Source organism: Lontra canadensis, unplaced genomic scaffold (genome assembly GCF_010015895.1).
Source record: "Lontra canadensis isolate GAN:19392208 unplaced genomic scaffold, GSC_riverotter_1.0 scaffold55, whole genome shotgun sequence".
NCBI classification, from domain to species: domain Eukaryota; kingdom Metazoa; phylum Chordata; class Mammalia; order Carnivora; family Mustelidae; genus Lontra; species Lontra canadensis.
Window position 1 is genome coordinate 10,152,572 of NW_022631049.1, and position 17,334 is coordinate 10,169,905.

The following is a 17,334-nucleotide window of genomic DNA, read 5'->3' on the forward strand; positions in this document are numbered from 1 at the left end:
TGTGTGTTTCAAATTGAATAGCAAAAGTGTGATAAGTGAGAGGACTACGGTTGACAATAGAGAATTTCTTCGCAAGTGAAGATTGGATTCTTTTTCTGCTTGAGCCAGCAGGTTTTTGGCTTAAAATTTGAATGCCACAGTTTTTACAACAACTGGGAACTTTTCATTTGTTACTGTTACTGTTACTATATTTTGGGTTCCTGTGAGCTCTTGGGTAGATAATGCCTTTGTTAGAGGAATAGCATACCAATGTTATAATAACTAATAAATAGTAATTTGTGAGTGAACGATTATAATTACAAGAAAGAATTTGGAAATATTAATTGTATGTTCTCAGATGTGTTAGGAGGTATATTTCATTAACTTATCTAATTCCAAAATCGTGCCATCTGTTTATTGATTGATGAAGGAGCAGGGAGACACTCTTTTGTTAAAAGCTTTTACTGTGTGTTTCTGGGTAAGATTCTAAATAGTTCTGTAGTTCCTTGTTTTAACTTTCACATCTTATGAAGGTAGAAAGCTGTTTATGTAATTGAGATCTTTAGTTTGCTAAATGAAATATGTGACCAGTCAGCTATTCATAGAAACTTACCATTTTCTTACAGGGTTCATGAAGCATTAACCTGTGACTTCATGAATTCTGTATCTCAGACCATATTATGCATATTATGTCTATTTTTCTTTAGATGTTTGACCACATGACTCCACCTAACTTAACTGAAAATATATTTGATTTCTGCCCCCCCAAGGGTAAAGGGGATATATGTATGTGTCTGTGTGTGTGTGTATATATATGTAGGTATATATATATATATATGTGTATATATATATGACTATGAAATAAATATATATTTGCTTTCTAAGATCATGCTATTTAGTAAAATAATTGAACCAAATTAGGGTGTAATGTAGCTGAGTAACTTGTTAGGTATAGCTGGTAATTGTCTTAACTGATCAGTGATGACAGAGACAGACCAGTCCTGTCTGTCAAAGGGTTCATAGGGAAACCTTAAACATGCTTATAGATCTTAATTCATGTGACCTTCTCTTGTTGCTTCATCACATTTAAAAGCCCATTATGTTAAAAGTTGTAACTAAATGTTAATAGTTACAATTAAGAAATGTATTTATCTTTTCAGCCTATGGTGCACTCTATTCTTGGGTAAGCTTTCCTCCCTACGTGAAAAGTTGGTCTTTGCTTTAGAGTGAGGAGGAAAATAAAAAACAAACCTCAGTCATTGCTGCTATTTCCTGTTGCTACTGCCACAGGATCTAGATTGTAGGACATGTCAGGGAGTGTCTTTTTCCCTTCCATTTCTTAGTCACAGCTGGAGAGCTGTAGGAAACAGGTCAGGATGTAGTCAGGATATTTTGTTTTTATGCATCCTGGTTTTAATGCATGATTAAGTTGAATTCTGCTTTCATTTCCACATTGAAAAAGAGGTTAAATCAAAACAAAATTATGCTTTGGATCCATGAAGTTTTTTAAGTGTTAACTCTACTTCTTTTAAAATCCTAGTGTTGGTCCTGTGAGACTTCCTTTTATAACGTAAGCACCCTCATATGACAAAATCAAACTCCAGGATATTTCTTCAGTTGGCAGAAATGCTAAAGTAATAGATGATTCAGTTACTTTAATAGTGTATATTCTAGAAATTGGCAAGAATACCTTCATAGTTTCAACCTTGTTGACAAATTTTCTGAAAGATTCTATCTCCAGTGAGCTAAATTATTACTTCAGGATGGACATTGTAAACAGGCTTTCCCATGTGGTTTAGATTATGTTCCCTGCATATAAAAAAGTGGCTGGGGTAGTGAATTCTTCTGTTGTTACAAGTATTTCTTTCTTCTCTTACTGCACTATTGAGGACATTGTACTCTCCTCTCACTTGCTGTTTTTCTCTCCTGTCATTCCTGGAGTCTTCTTTTTGGGCAGGCTGCCTTTATGGTAGAGTCTGTTGTTAACCAGGATCTATTACCCATTCATTCAGCAAATATTTGTTGAATACCTATTAAGTTCAAGATAAGGTGCCAAGATTCATGAGGCTGCATGTCTCAAAAGCATGCCATAGAGTGCTTGCTTAGGCAGCACATATATCAAAGGCATGCCATAGAAATAGGAATACGATGGAATGAGCTGCAAAAAATCGAAAATGGTTTAAAGACCAAGTAAGTTTTGGAAATGGGCATACTTTACTTTCTGACAGAGTTACATCATACCTTAGTATATTAAAGGTTCTGAGAAGTTTATTTCCCAAACTAGTTGACCATGAGATTGTTATATTTTCTACAGCTTGTTAATTTTGTGAATTCCGTGAAATGTACTTTGGACAATGTTGAGTTACATATAGAACCTGCCCTTATTATTAAATATGGGGAGAGAATGAAGATATATAATGGTTTACACTGGAAATAAACTTACAAATGGTGTTAAAGATAAAGTGTTATAGGAATTGAGAGGGAAGATTACCTCTAGAAGTGGAAAGGATTAGGAAGTAGTATTTGAGTGATACAGTAATGATCTGTTAGATTTGAGTTTGTGCAGCTGGGTGGAGGGACTTTTTAATAAAGCAGACAATAAAATCCAAGACAAAAAAGGGAAGTAAGTATAGATCCTTGAGGCAAGGGAAGAGTTCTACTTTGGCTGCAGTTAGCATGCATAAAGAAGAGGAATTGCATGTAAGGTAAATTGGGGTTTAACTGTGGAGGTCCTAAATGCCAGGATTAGGAATTTAAGTGTTTTCTTTCCTATAAGTATAGGTGCCTTGATAATTTTATTTGAGGTCACGTATTTTGAACATGGTAACAATGGTTGTTTGACTTCCAGATTAGAATTTAAATAGCCAAGAACACATTTTTGCACACAGATACATTTATGTTTCTTGAGTTTTCAAACTAAGCTGCAAAATATTTAAACAGTTACTGAAAAAAGATCTCTCTTGTTCAATTAACTAGGTAAATATATATTAACAAACATGAGATATATTAGTAAAGACTGCCCCCTTTACCTTCTGGTTGCTGAAATGCTACTTGTTTTAGCCATATTAGCTGTTAGATAATTGTGGAACCTGGCTACTAATTAATTAATTATCATGTATTTGAGAAAATGTGTTCATTCAGCAAACATTTATTGAGTACTAGGGCAGAAGTCATCTCAAGTACTGGAGTTAAAACATGGTTTAAGTTAAAAACCTAGTTGGGGGAGTGAAAGGAAAAGAACTCTGTTCTGTCAACACCAAGGCTAGTCTCATTACTCTGACACCAGATATATGGGGATTTCACCTACAACATTTCTGTTTTACAGCAGACACTGGGTGTTCTGTAATTCATTTCAGTTCTGACACTGTCTACCAGGAGTTACCTCAGAACCCAGAAGTTAAGGGCTCAGTACCACAAGTATGTCCCCATTTTAGATACCAGTTGCAGTCCAAGTTGTCACCTGTGCTTCTGACAGTCTAGCTATAAATTGGAGTTCTCATGACTCCCTCCTCAGGTTCGATAATTTTCTGGAACAGCTCACAGAACTCAGGAAAATGGTTTACTAACTAGATTACTAGTTTATTTTAAAGGGATATGACTCAGGAACAACCAGATGGAAGAGATGCCTAGGGCAAGGATGGGGGAAAGAGTGTAGCACTTTCCAGCCCTCCCTGGGTGTACCACCCTCCCAGTACCTTGATGTATTCAGCAGCCTAGAAGCTCTCTGAACCTCATACTTTAGGGATTTTTATGGAGGCTTCATCTCATAGGAATTACCAGTTATTAACTTAGTTAACTCAGGAGTAGAGGGGCTTCTAATCATGCTTGATCTTTCTGGTGACCAGCTTCCATCCAGGAGCCCTATTGCTTCAGTAGAACAAAAGACACTTCTGTCACTCAGGAATTACAAGATTTAGGAGTTCCATGTAAGACATTCCCATCAACCATATCACTTAGGAAATTACAAGGGTTTTAGGAGCTCTGTGTCAGGAACCAGGGTCAAAGACCAAATATTAGAACAAAAGATGTTCCTAGCACATTTATCACTTAGGAAAAAACAAAGGCCTTAGGAGTTGAGTACAAAGACTAAAATATGTATTTCTTAAAATAAAATACACATTATTATTTTATGGTATCACAGGGAGACAAGTTAATAGATAAGACTGTTGTACAAGTACAGAATCTCTTCCTGGGATAATTAGGAAAGGTTTCATAAAGTAATGACATATAAATTGGGTGTTGATAGAAGAGTAGAGACTTTTCAAGCAGAAGGGCATTCTAAGGCAGAGACAGAAGACTGATTTTTAAGGTGTGGTGTGTTTAGGAAATACTGAGAAAAGATAGGTTCTCTGTATGCATGTTTTAGGCATGTGGAGTGGTGGCTCATAGCAAGGCACTGAGACCACAGAGGCAGTTGGTGGAATCTTCGAGGGGGCCTCCTTACAGGCTATGCTTATGGAAGCTGATACGACTTTTTGAATGGGGAGAGAGGAGTGGAGAGGCAGATCATTTTAATGTTACTGTGAAGAATGGCTTTCAGTGGGGGAAAAGATTGATAGTTGGGAAAATAGAGGGTGTACCCAACCTGACATAGTTCTTTTCTTTTAGTAGGTAGTCCAGAATTATCTATTGATTGATTAATTCAGGCAGGTGAAATTCAGTGGGGACAGAGAAGATAACAAATGTGCGAAGACATTTTGAAGAAGAATCAAAAAATTTTGGTTACTGAGGAGTTAATTCCAAATTTTTGAAGTTGGGAAGTAACTGTGACAGAGAAAACAGGAAGGAACCTTTCAGGGGGAAGGAATAATGTATTTATTTTTTTAAAAACTACATTTTAAATTTTTAGTAAGATATTCTGGTGAAGAAGTCCAGAAGGCAGTGGGAAATATGAATTAGTAACTCAGAAGAAAACTACAGCTAGAGATACAAATTATCATGGGAGTTGTTATTCTTTATGGGTGGCAGTTAGATAGACTTAAGAATGGATGACATCTCTTAGCTTTGTCCGTTACTATTTTGTGATCTTTGACAAGTTACCTAATCTTTTCATACCTTTTTCTTATCTATAAAATGGGGATAGTAACAGTACCTACCTTAGAGGGTTATTTCCAAGATTAAATGAGTTGATAAATTTAAATGGCTTAGCAGAATGCCATAGAAGAGTAGTAGCTTTTTAAAATTAATATTGGTAAGTGGGTTGGGAAGAGGACTAGAGTGAGAATAATCAGGGAGAAAAAAATCTTCAAAGAAGACTAATAGGAAATAATCCTAGAGGGAGGAGATAACAGTAGGAGAGAATAACAGAAAGGTGCTGTGGAAGGTTGTGTTTTTCAGGATGGCTGCAGATCTGTTATCCTATAATGGGATGTTGATGCTGTGCCCACAGAGCGGTAGGGCCCGTGCTCCCTTCTTGAATCTAGGCAGGTCTATAACTGTATCAGAAGTGTTGCTTATGTGATTTCCAAGGTTAAGTCATGAAAGGCGATGTGCTTGACCTTCTTTTGATTCCCCCTCTTAGAACCCAGCAACTATGCTACATAGCCCATTGGGCAATCCAGGCTTTTGGTTGACTGAACTCCCGGACTACAGTCAACATAAACTTGTTAGCTTGAAAGTATGTCTTCTAGCCCCAAGTTGAACTGCCTCAGCAGATGAGACATGGAACAGAGATGAGATTTCCCTGTTGAGCCCTGCCCAAATAGCAGATTTGTGAACAAAGTCATCATCATTCCTATTTTAAGCCATTCATTTATTGGAGTGGTTATTATGTAGCAGTAAATGATTAGAACAGGGCTGATCACCTCTTTATCTACACCAAGATTTAGTAGACCTCCACCACTCTCCTTAGAGTGGTGGAGGTAGAGGCAGATGCTTAAAGAGTAGTGGGTTTACATTTGAGTATTTTGTAGTCTGAATTCTCTAGTCAAACCAGCCTGGTGGTGTACTTCTGAAATGAACAAGTCTTTAAGTTGAGGATCATTTATTGACTGTGTGTGTGTAATTAGTGTAAAATATTGAGTCCCTGGTGTGCTCAGGAATTGAGTGGTATACAGTTTAAAAATTTATATATATAAGATATTTTAAAAATTTATGCTAACTTTTATGTTATTTTCTTTCCTTGGAATTGAAATATAAAAATAGTAATAACAGAATGTAGTTAACTTTATCATATGTATACATCTTGGCTTTCTAGGGATGTAATGAATCAAAAAAGTAAATGATTCCAGGGCACCTGGGTGGCTCACGTTGATTGAGCATCCACATCTTAATTTCAGCTTGGGTTGGCGGGCTCTGCACTCAGCAGGGAGTCTGCTTGGGATTCTTGCTCTCCCTCTCCCTTTGCCCCCCCCCCCACTTTAGCTCTCTAAAATGAATAAATCTGTAATAGTTTTTTAAGTGAGCGAGTCCTTGGATCTATTTGCTTAATTTGATCCCAGAGGCATTTGTTAAGTGTGTGTAAATATACTTAATGTGTAAATTTGTAAATATATTTGATTTGAAATGCTAATGTAAGATTTGTTAGATACTTTAAGTGATAATTTTCATGGTGTTTATATAATTTTAAAAGACACCATAATAGAGTGGAAAAATCCCTGATTTGAATACTGGTTTAATACCTTGACAAGATTTAAATTTCATTGCTTTAGTTACTTATATATAAAAATGAGATGAAGGGACTAGAGTAAGATGATTTTAATGGCCATTCTAGCTTTAAACATTTTTTTTTTAAAATGTTACTTACTTATTTTAGAGAGAGGAGAGTGGAGCAGAGAGGAACAAGCCAACTCCACGCTAAGCACAGAGCCCAGCGTGGGGCTTGATCCCAAGACCCTGAGATCATAACCTGAGCTGAAATCAAAGAGTCAGACACTTAACCTACTGAGCCACCCAGGCACCCCTCTAGCTTTGCAAATTTTTTCTTTTCTTTTTTTTTTTTTTAAGATTTTATTTATTTCTTTAACAGAGAGAGAGAGAGAGAGAAAAAAAAAAAAAAAAACAGATCACAAGCAGGCAGAGAGGCAGGCAGAGAGAGGGGGAAGCAGGCTCCCCGATGAGCAGAGAGCCCGATGCGGGGCTCCATCCCAGGACCTGAGATCATGACCTGAGCCAAAGGCAGAGGCTTTAACCCACTGAACCACCCAGGCGCCCCTAGTTTTGCAATTTTTAACCCTAATTCTGTGGTTCTTTTGAGACTGGTATTAAAAAAAAATACTATAACATTCTGTTACCTTTCTCTTTGGAGCATAGAAATCAGATATTACTTTACTGTCAGAAGTGAGATATATTCTATTCTGAAGAGAGATTTTGCATAAGAGAATCTAAAATATTTCATAAAATTCTTAAGTACCACCATTTAATCATCTTCAAAATAATTCTAATATGATTAATTGGCTAATTTTATCATAGTTTAAAGAGCTAGCATGCCCTTCAAGTTGGAATGTTAAAATTGACTTTAGAAAAGTGGGGGCGCCTGGGTGGCTCATTCAGTTAAGCTTCTGCCTTCAGCTCAGGTCATGATCCCAGAGTCCTGGGATGGAGCTCCACATTGGGACCCCTGCTCAGTGGAGAGACTGCTTCTCCCTCTGCCGCTCACCCAACTTGTGCTCTTTTTTCTCTCTCAAGTGCACACTTTCAAATAAATAAATAAAATCTTAAAAAAAAATAAGTAAAACTATTCATCTCATAGTGTTGCAGATAATTTTCAAACTTATTTTGGCAGAGTTTGCCTTAGTTGCCATTTAAGTGTCTTAATGTGCTTTATCTTCCTACCTTTCCACTTTGCCAGCCTGACACAAAATAAAGGGTTTATAATGCTTTAAAGAAAAAAAATCAATACTTATTAAACGTACTTCATCTGTTAATCCCCCATAAAACACATAGTCTCGTGAAAACCAAATCAAATGAGGTTAAAAACGAGACGCTAAATGTAGTAAAATTTAGTTCCAGTGCCAGAATTGCATAAGGTTCATATTTGGTTTTTATTGAACTTTTGAGTTTTCCAAAATTGGGAATGCCTGTTCTTTATTTTTGGAGTGTGGAGTGGTAGTACTGCCTTTGTGGTTTTGGATATGTGGATCAAGGCTTGATTTTTCAAGATCCTTTGCAGGAGATTTTTCCATGGCCCCAATTTAGCAAGTGTTTTGACTTACCGTGCATCTGTGGTGCTCAGTATTATTCTCTTGACCACAGTTGGAAACAAGAGAAATGTATGACAGATGCTATGCTTGGTTTCAATTTAAGTGTGGAGAGGAGTAAAACTTATAAAAGTTATTATAAAACAATAAATGATACAAGTGACAGTATTGTTCTGTGTTGAGATTTGAATTTTTAAGCGTTGTTAGGGGTTTAAGTGAAAAAATCAGGGAAGGTCATGTAGGGATGGAACTCTTCAAGGAGGAAATAGGAATTGAGCTGGGCTTTGAGTAAATATAAAAAGGTGTTTAAATTGTTGGAAGAGAAAGAGTATCTTTGTGGGATGAGTTACCTGGCCATAGGTAAAGAAGTAGAGGTAGCGTGGATGTGAAGAGAAGACTGGAATAGTCTGATGGTAATATGGCTGTTCATTTTGGAGGTAAAAGAAGTTGGGTAGGAAGTGTAAGATAAGAACTTTAAACGTGGACGTAAGAGTGTGAGCTTAGTAGCTTAGGAATTGCATAGGAAGTTTCTGACTAAAAGAAAGCAGTGTTTTAAAGATTAATTTGGCAGTGGTGTATGCACAATAAATATAATAAAAATACTTTATAGGTAGTACTTGTGAACCCATGGGTTAGTTGCTTTCATAGGACCCAGAAATACTTCCTTATGAAATCCTCTGAGCCTTTTTTTTTTTTTTTTTTAACCTAGGCTAGGGGAAAATATTATAGTTTATTTTTAGTTTGTGGGTGGTTGTAACACATTGCATTCAATCTGTTTTTGGGAAAGATACCTTAAGAAAACATAGAAGTTTAGTTTTATCAAAGAAACAATGTTAAATTAGGGATTTATGTTCCTGTCCAAGAGCATGATGTCTTAATTTTTAGTAGAAGTGACCACAAACTCCATGGTTTCCTTACAACCAGTAGCAGTTGTAAAAAATACAAAATCAGTTTAACAGACTGACACAATAATCAATTACGTAAAGTTGAACTTAATATGGTAGTGTTTTAGTCTGTGGTGTATACTTCTGAGGTTTTTGTTTTTGTTAGGGCAATTTTTGCTTTTAATTACTGTAGTAAAATAGAAGGTAGGGATGTAACTTAGGTTTGTGAAATACTAAAAGATTTTTTTGGGGAATTGTTTACAGGCGTCTTTGAGAATCCTTTGGGGTGAGTTGGTCATTTGGAAGTCGTAAAATCTGTTAGTATCTTTCTTATTGTAAATGCCTTTGCAGCAAGGTTACATGTTAGAGAGCAAGTTACTGGGATTTATTTGGTTTTATAAGCAGAAAGCATTTTGCTTTGTTTTGCTTTTTGCTTTTTTGGAACTTTCATTCCATTGAGAGCTGTAGCTGATTTATCTTAAACTCTTGTGATAATTCAATTGCCTTTGAGGGTAAAACCTGTACTTTGCTTCCAGGACACTGTTCTCTTCTGATTTTTCCTCCTCCTTCTACTGATCCCTCCTGCTTTGTCTCTTTTGTTGGATCCTTTTCCTCCATCTATCTGAATGTTGTTGACATGTTCTTCTCTTTCCTAGATATCATCTAGTTCTGAGATTTTAAATAACTCTAAAATTAGATCTAGCTCTAGTTTCTTCCCTGTAATACAACTTATTTTTCTGATTATGTGCTCTGCATTTTCTCTTCCTGTATATCGAATAGGTGTCCACAACAGATCATATGCAAAGCAGAAGTTGTTTCCTCACTCCCTCTTTCCATCTCTTCCCAGTCTTGGTAAATGACACCACCCACCATTCACACAGTTAGTTGTTCAGGCTGCAATCCTCCATGAGTAATCATGATTTCCTTTTTAAATTTCTCTCCATATCCAATCCAGCAATTTGTATGAATACATCCTTTAAAATGTCATGAACCTGATCACTCCTTAGTACCTTCACCATTGTCACTTTCATCTGAACTATTACCATTATCTCTCAACTACCACAGTGTTGCAGGTTGAGTTCTCTGAAGAGCAGACTTTGAGACAGAGTTTAGTGTGCAGAATATTTATTAGGAGGAACCCTTGGGATGAGTATCCGTGAAGGGACAAGGTTAGGATGCAGGATTGGGCCTGTGGAGAAAGAGAGCTACGGTGCTGGCCCCATGACGGTGTTATTGGCCCCAGTGGGGAGTTTTGGAACAAAAATAAACTGTCAGAGTTGTCCTGCTTTGAACCAAAGTGGTCAGGCCTTTATAAAAAAATCCCTACCTTAGGTATTGCTAGCTCACAGTGGGAAAAGTATGACATTGAGTGAATTGGTTCTCTGCCACTGAAGTGATCCCTGAAAATACTGCCGGCTGAAAGCTCTCTGCTGATAGCCCAGCACTGCTAGCTGCTAGAAGAAGACCCTTCTTGAAGGGAGATCTGGATGACATATCACTATGTCTACCACAGACCACTCCTGTGCCACTGGACTCCACCTTTTCCTATACATTTGGGAAGCAGCTCCTCTCACGTTCCAATTGGGGGGAAAATTAGGAGGTTAGTGGGGCGAACTATGGCTCCCACTATTGTGGCTGGTTTCAGGTTATAACTGATACTCATTTCTCTAGTCTCTGTTTCCCTTCTCTAGTCTCCATTCTAATACTCCCTTACCTTCAGCTAATGCCCCTGCTGATCCTGGTGGCTTTACTGGTTACCATGCCCTTCTTAGGCCAGGGTTGCTGTGCTTGTTTGTGTACTTTCAGAATTGGTCAACAGAGTACCAAGAGATCTCCACGAAGAGATCCGTTTGTCACAAATATTGTTCCTGCACCTATGATGTAATAGCAGCCCTACCTCCTGATTAGAATCAGTTGCCTCTGCCAAAGATAGTCGTTCCTTTTCTTGCCTTTATCCACTGGATGAAGCAGCTGAAGTGCCGAGGCAGCACTCATAGCTATTGTTTCATGGGACTTTTATTATATTCCCAGGTGAAGACATCTTTGCCTTTGGAGATCAGACCTCTCTCTAGACCCCAAAATTGTAGGACTAGAAAGCACAAATTGAGAGTCATTATAAGCAGGACCACTTCTGCTTTTGTGCATTGTTCTCGGACTCAGCATGATATAAAGGTTTTAAATTCAGAATATATACTGCATCTTGGAGAATAGTGCTCCATCTTTATAGTTATTGTCTCTGAACTTCAGCTGTGCCTTTAGCAGGCTGTTCCAATGCCCTGTCAGACTAGTAGCTTCTGGGTGGTATGGTCTGTGATATGACTATTGGATCCATGGTCACCTTCTTTGCTGTAAAGTGGGTCCTTTGAGGTGGTGTGGTATGTGGGATCCAGGGCCACAGAAACAATACTCCCTCTGAGGAGAGGCGTACCCAACTCAATCAAATGTTTCTATTCCTGTCAGAATGAATTACTTATCTAGACTGGAAAGGAACTAATGTAATCAACATGCTACTACGTGGTTGATTAGTCTGCTTGAGGGATATGTCTCTTTCAGAGGCTTAAAGTTGGTCTTTGTTACTGTTAGGCTCGATATTGAGCTTTGATGATAACTGGATCAGCTTTAGTAAGTAGGACCTCATGCTCTTGGGGCTGTGTTGTCTCTGTCCTGTGTCCCCTCTGTTCATGTCCCCAGGGTGCTAATGCTAGGCAAAGGCTGACTGATATCAACTGGTAGAGTCATTTTGTCTACCTGGTTGTTTGATTCTTCTTCCATGGTAGATGGCCTCTGGTGATACAGAGATCTTCACACTCTGTGCTCACTTACATGTATCCATCCACATGCCTCTATCCCAGATTCCTCCATCCTCAGTCTTCTGATTTTCCCCTCTCATAGCCAGTCCCTTTGCCATTGTCTTTGAGTCCATATATATGCTAACCTAAGGTCTCTGTCCACCCAATCTGATGAGCAGGTATATTTTGCAATGCTTTGCCTGTTGAGAGGATTTTTTTTTCTTGCCACTGAATTTCAAGGCCACCTGAGTGAGGTTTTAATTGCAGCTGCTGTCCATTTTTAGTCGATACCTTCATGCCTAGCCAACTCTCCACAAACCAAGCTCAGGCTTTTTCCTTTCCCATCACCTGGTTGTAAGAGATCCCCCATAAGGCTATACATGTTAATTGAAGGAGGAATGCTAGTGCAATAATGGTAGAGATCATGGGAGTTTGGACATTCTGCTTATGCTTATGCAGTTTGCTTTCTGGTTTTGTTCATGTCTGATTCTGGGTTTACCCCATCCATCTTAAGATGACGAGTTCCTCAGTCCACTTGACATAATAACTTCATGAGTCTATTAGAATCCAGCTCATGCTGTAAAATTCTGGATACATGTTCACTTCATGCCGTGTGGTTAGGTGTGCTATCTCTGCCAGGGTCCAGTGGCATATCAGGAGTTAGTTCTTAAAAGGTCTATAATTCTCTGCTATAGATGACACGATCTTGCTTTATTATCCAGAGATCTGTATTGTGATTATCCTACTGGGGCTTGCAACAACTCCACTTGACATTGTTTCCCAAAACTGATACCTTTAGTAAACACTTGATTCCTTTAATACTATAGGGTCTGTGAAGTTGTATGGCCCAGACAGCAGTGTTGGTTGTCTGGCCCCCACTTGTGCACAGCCCTTTCCTGCTTTTATGTCACTTGATATATGTGCCAGAGCATGTGCATTCAGAACCTGGAAAGGCCTATCAGGTATTGTGTGTCCTTGTGGTGGAAGGTACAAGGTACAATAATTGTCCTTTACTTTAGGTGAGATGTCTTGGCATGCCCTGATTACCTTAAAATTTTACTGATTCAGTGTGCCCTTGCGTCTTTGTATATAGTATATAGCAGTCTCTTGAGTGCATGTATCTTATGAAGACCTCTCCAATGATGTTAGTTACGTATGATGAATCAGTAAGATGTTCTTTAGAACGTCCAAATGGTACAGATTATGTTATAATAGAAGTAGGAGAGTTCACATGGTCTTGAAGCAAAACTGTAATGTATACCATTGTCCGTTCCATGTCTGATTCTCTTTTTTAATAGGGATAGAAAATAACCTATCTGGCAAATCATCAGTCATATACCATGAAGGTAGGAGATACTACATCTGGCATGACACATGTAATGGGCTACTTTCTGGTTGATTTTGAGATAATCACCTTCTAGGATTTGTCTGGTAAGACCCAGACTAATGAATTAAGTGAGAAAATTATGAGGAATGTAACTCCAGCATTCTTTAGATAAGAGGTTGGCATGGGGTAGATGCTGTTTTTAGAGTTTTACTAATAGACAGCATGCCCTTTTGTTTATTCATCGTCTATGACTACATTTGTACTATGGCTGCAGAGTTGAATGGTTGTAAGAAAATTGTATGGCTTATAGGCCTAAAATACTTACTGTCTGGCTCCTTAAGAAAAAAATTGCTCATCCTTGTTTTAGAACTTTAAGAGTGACACTAAATTTTGCCCTTCCACCTGATTTACTACATTGAGTAGAGGTAATTTCAGAGACACCTTGGACTTCCCCACTCTAAAAGCTCTTATTCTATGGCCCAAGTTCCCAGTTGGGAGTTACATCAGCCATCAAGTGTGTCTATCACTGTTACATGTTTGCACACTGGGGAAATGGCCAGCAGTTGGAGTAGTGGAGCAGTTGGATCTTGGCTAAGAATCCGTTTATTTCTTGGTTTCCAAAAGTCCTCACTTTCTTGAGTCCATGATGCTTGGAGTCAATCAAGTATTGGAATCATCTAGGACCTTATAAACAACAGACCTCAAAATGTTTGAGTGTTCCCCTTTCCCTAGTGCACAGTACTCAAGTAAATGGTCATAGATCTTTTAGGGGGAAGGAGTAGTAGAATCATCACTGCATATATTTGCTAGCATATTGGAGAGTCCTCCCTTCCAGGAACCTGGCCTTTTTTTCAATAAATAGCTGGAAGTATATCATAGTACATCCTCTATGACCTTGACATAAGCTCTGGACTCCTACTACCTCTTTTGTATCTCATCTGCAATATTCTCTGCTCTAGTCACACTGGCCTCTTGTCATTGCTCATATGTCAAGTTTGTTCTTTGTATTTGGAGCATTGCTTTCCTCCATGGCTTACTCCTTAGCTGTGTTCAGGTCTTTGTTCAAAATTTGTTTTCTTAGAGAGGGCTTGCCTGATTACTTCTGCCAAATAACTACTTTAATCCATCACTCTGTATCCTCTTTAGTTTTCTTCATAGCTCTTATTTATCATTTATCTGTTCATTTGTTTGTTACTCCCTTTCATGACATCCATAGATCCAGAGATTTTTCTCCTGCCTTGTTTACTGCTATTTCCTGGGTTTGTAGAATAGTCATTAAAATGCACTAGGCCCTCCATGAATATTTGTTGAATGAAGGAATATTGTATTTTGAGAAAATTGAAACATTTCATATTTAAAAATGCTTACTTTTTTTTTTTTACCATGTCAGTAATATTTGTCTGCTGATGTATAAATTTTTGGACATATATAATTTAATAAAACTGGTATATTGAAATTAATGAACAGTGTAAATTTCAATGAAATTTGAAAGTTGAAAATTGCCATAATAAATTGCAATTTATTCTTACCGAATAATAAATTAATAACCCATGAGAACTATGATTATTAATTATTTATTTAGATGTGCATGTGTAAAATATGACAAAGAAAAGGAACATGATTATTATGTAAAGTTATTTATGGGAGTATTGTGGACTTTTGGAAGAGGTGACTACTTTCTAAATTAATTTAGCCTCTTTATTTATTTATTTATTTATTTTAAAGATTTTCTTTATTTATTTGAGAGTGAGAGAGTGAGAGCATGAGAGGGGAGGTCAGAGGGAGAAGCAGACTCCCCATGGAGCGGGGAGCCCAATGCGGGACTCGATCCCGGGACTCAAGGATCCAGACCTGGGCAGAAGGCAGTCGCTTAACCAGCTGAGCCAACCAGGCACCCAATTTAGCCTCTTTTAAAGAAAAAGCTCTGGATTTTACCAGAAGTGAAAATTTGGACCTCTGAAATCAGATAAATCCATGTGACCTTGGATTAAATAACCTTTTTGTATCACACAATTGCGTAGGTATAAAATGAATCAATGTTGATTAAACCTACCTCATAGACTTGTATTAAATGAGATAAAGTATGTAAAGTATTAGGCACATAATAAAACCTTAAAAATTAGCTGTTGTCAACATTATTTAGGAGTATTTCATATGCTTGTCAGATTTTAAGTTTTGAAGTAGCTCAGTTTCTAAAGTTATAAGTAGCTCTAAGCAAATTCCTTTATCTTGAATCAATGTTTCCCAATTTATATATGTAAATTAAGAATTTTTTAACATACGTAAACTTTTATCTCAATAGAAATGAAGTAGAGAAGAGGTTTGATTATTTAAATGATCATATGTTTGCTAAATGAGTTAATTATATTTCACAGGGCCAAAATTTTTCCTTAGTGGGATATCTAATTTATCCTTAGGACTTATTTCTCAAACGTGTCAGCACATGGATAAACTGTTCTTTTTTTTTTTTAAAGTAGCCAACAACCTTGTTTACTTTCTGTGCCTCCATCCTATCAGATAGCTTCCCTATAATGGCAATCTTATGAGAGAAATTGGATTAATATGACAGCTATTTTTCAGTTATTTGACTGCTATACAAGAGACTTTTATAGGTAAAATGTAAAGTTGTTTTTTTTTTTTTTAAGATTTTATTTATTCATTGGACAGAGAGAGATCACAGGTAGGCAGAGAGGCAGGCAGAGAGAGAGGGGAAAGCAGGCTCCCTGCTGAGCGGAGAGCCCCATGTGGGGCTCCATCCCAGGACTCTGGGAATCATGACCTGAGCCGAAGGCAGAGGTTTTAACCCACTGAGCCACCCAGGCGCCCCGGTAAAATGTAAAGTTTTAAAAATTTTTTAAATACCTACTTATATTGTTTTGTGTTCTTACTGCTCAATGTTTACTTTTTTCTTTTAGCAACTAGTGATGTTAACAGTCATAAAGGTTTTATGGTTTTCTTATAAAATATGAACCAGTTTGAAAGTTGATATTGGATTCTGCCTTCAGATAGGCATGTGACAGTGTATCAGTTGTCTGATAAAATTATTGGTATGCATTATTGGTGGGTCATATGATTGGAATGTTTATAAATATAAGTAGAAATTTTAAAAGACATGATCAGTGATGTTCATATGCCTTCATGTGGCAGTTTTTAACTTTTAGCTTCACCTGTTACACTTACCGTCTAACTTTAGGTACAGGGAACTACTTGTAGTTTCCCATAGTTGCCATTCAGTTTTACATAGCAATAGAACAGAATGATTCAAATCTCAGCTCAGCTTGTGTTACCTTGGTTAAGTAATTAACCTCTCTTAATTTTAGTTTCCTCATCATAAAGTGAGGATAAAATAGGACCTTCTTTACAGGTCTTATGAAGAGAGTAGTAAATGAAGTAATACATGTAAAGTATTTATGTGAGATGTTATTCTTGTTGGTACATATAAGTTGTTGGTACGTATGATAAGAATGTGCACAATGCATATTCTTATCATGATGGTTATTGTCAGCCTGACTGAAATTCATGCTCTCATTCCTCCTCTCACATGAGACTGGTGAACGATTCTCTCAAATACCAGTGTGGTGGTGGTGGTGATGAAGATGATGATAAAAAAGAACAAGTTTATTATCTGTTCCCCTTAATTGTCACCTCTCATGTTTCTCCAGATGTTGTCCTTGTGATCTAGTCTATCTTACTTGTCAGTTCCTCTAATAGGTTACATTCTATCTGCTCTTTCCTAATAGGAAAAATATTTGTTCCATTATAGTCTGGCTGATTTTTCTTCCTTATCTAGTCTCAGCTGAAGTGTTAGGTCCTCTGAAAGTTTGCGTGATGTAATGCCTACTTCTTGCCAGTCTTCTCTCCCTTACTGTCTTCCCATCATCTGTTCCTGTTGTGTAGGCTTAGATCCAGGACTTTTCTTTTGCTTACATTTATCACAATTATAACTAGTTATGTCTGTACTTGTTTATTGTTGGAATCCTTACCTAGATCATTCCCATGAGGCCTTGCAGGAACCCTGTCTGTTGAATTAACATTTATATTCTACTACTATGCCCAGCACATAGCAGTTGCTTAGCAAAATTTGCTGAATTAATAAATACCACATTTCTGTTGCCCAACTACCTGTTGAGATAACAATTTACTCAGAAGTGTTTAATATTAAAGTTTGTACACATTCTTTCTTTTATGTATCACATATGATGCATTCTTTATAATTT

At 37.3% G+C, this 17,334-nt stretch overlaps 1 protein-coding gene across 2 annotated transcripts in view; it reads left to right on the forward strand.

The window, feature by feature from the left end:
- EXOC5 (exocyst complex component 5) overlaps positions 1-17,334 on the forward strand; it is a 61,718-nt gene that overhangs the window by 1,165 nt on the left and 43,219 nt on the right. The window lies entirely within an intron of this gene.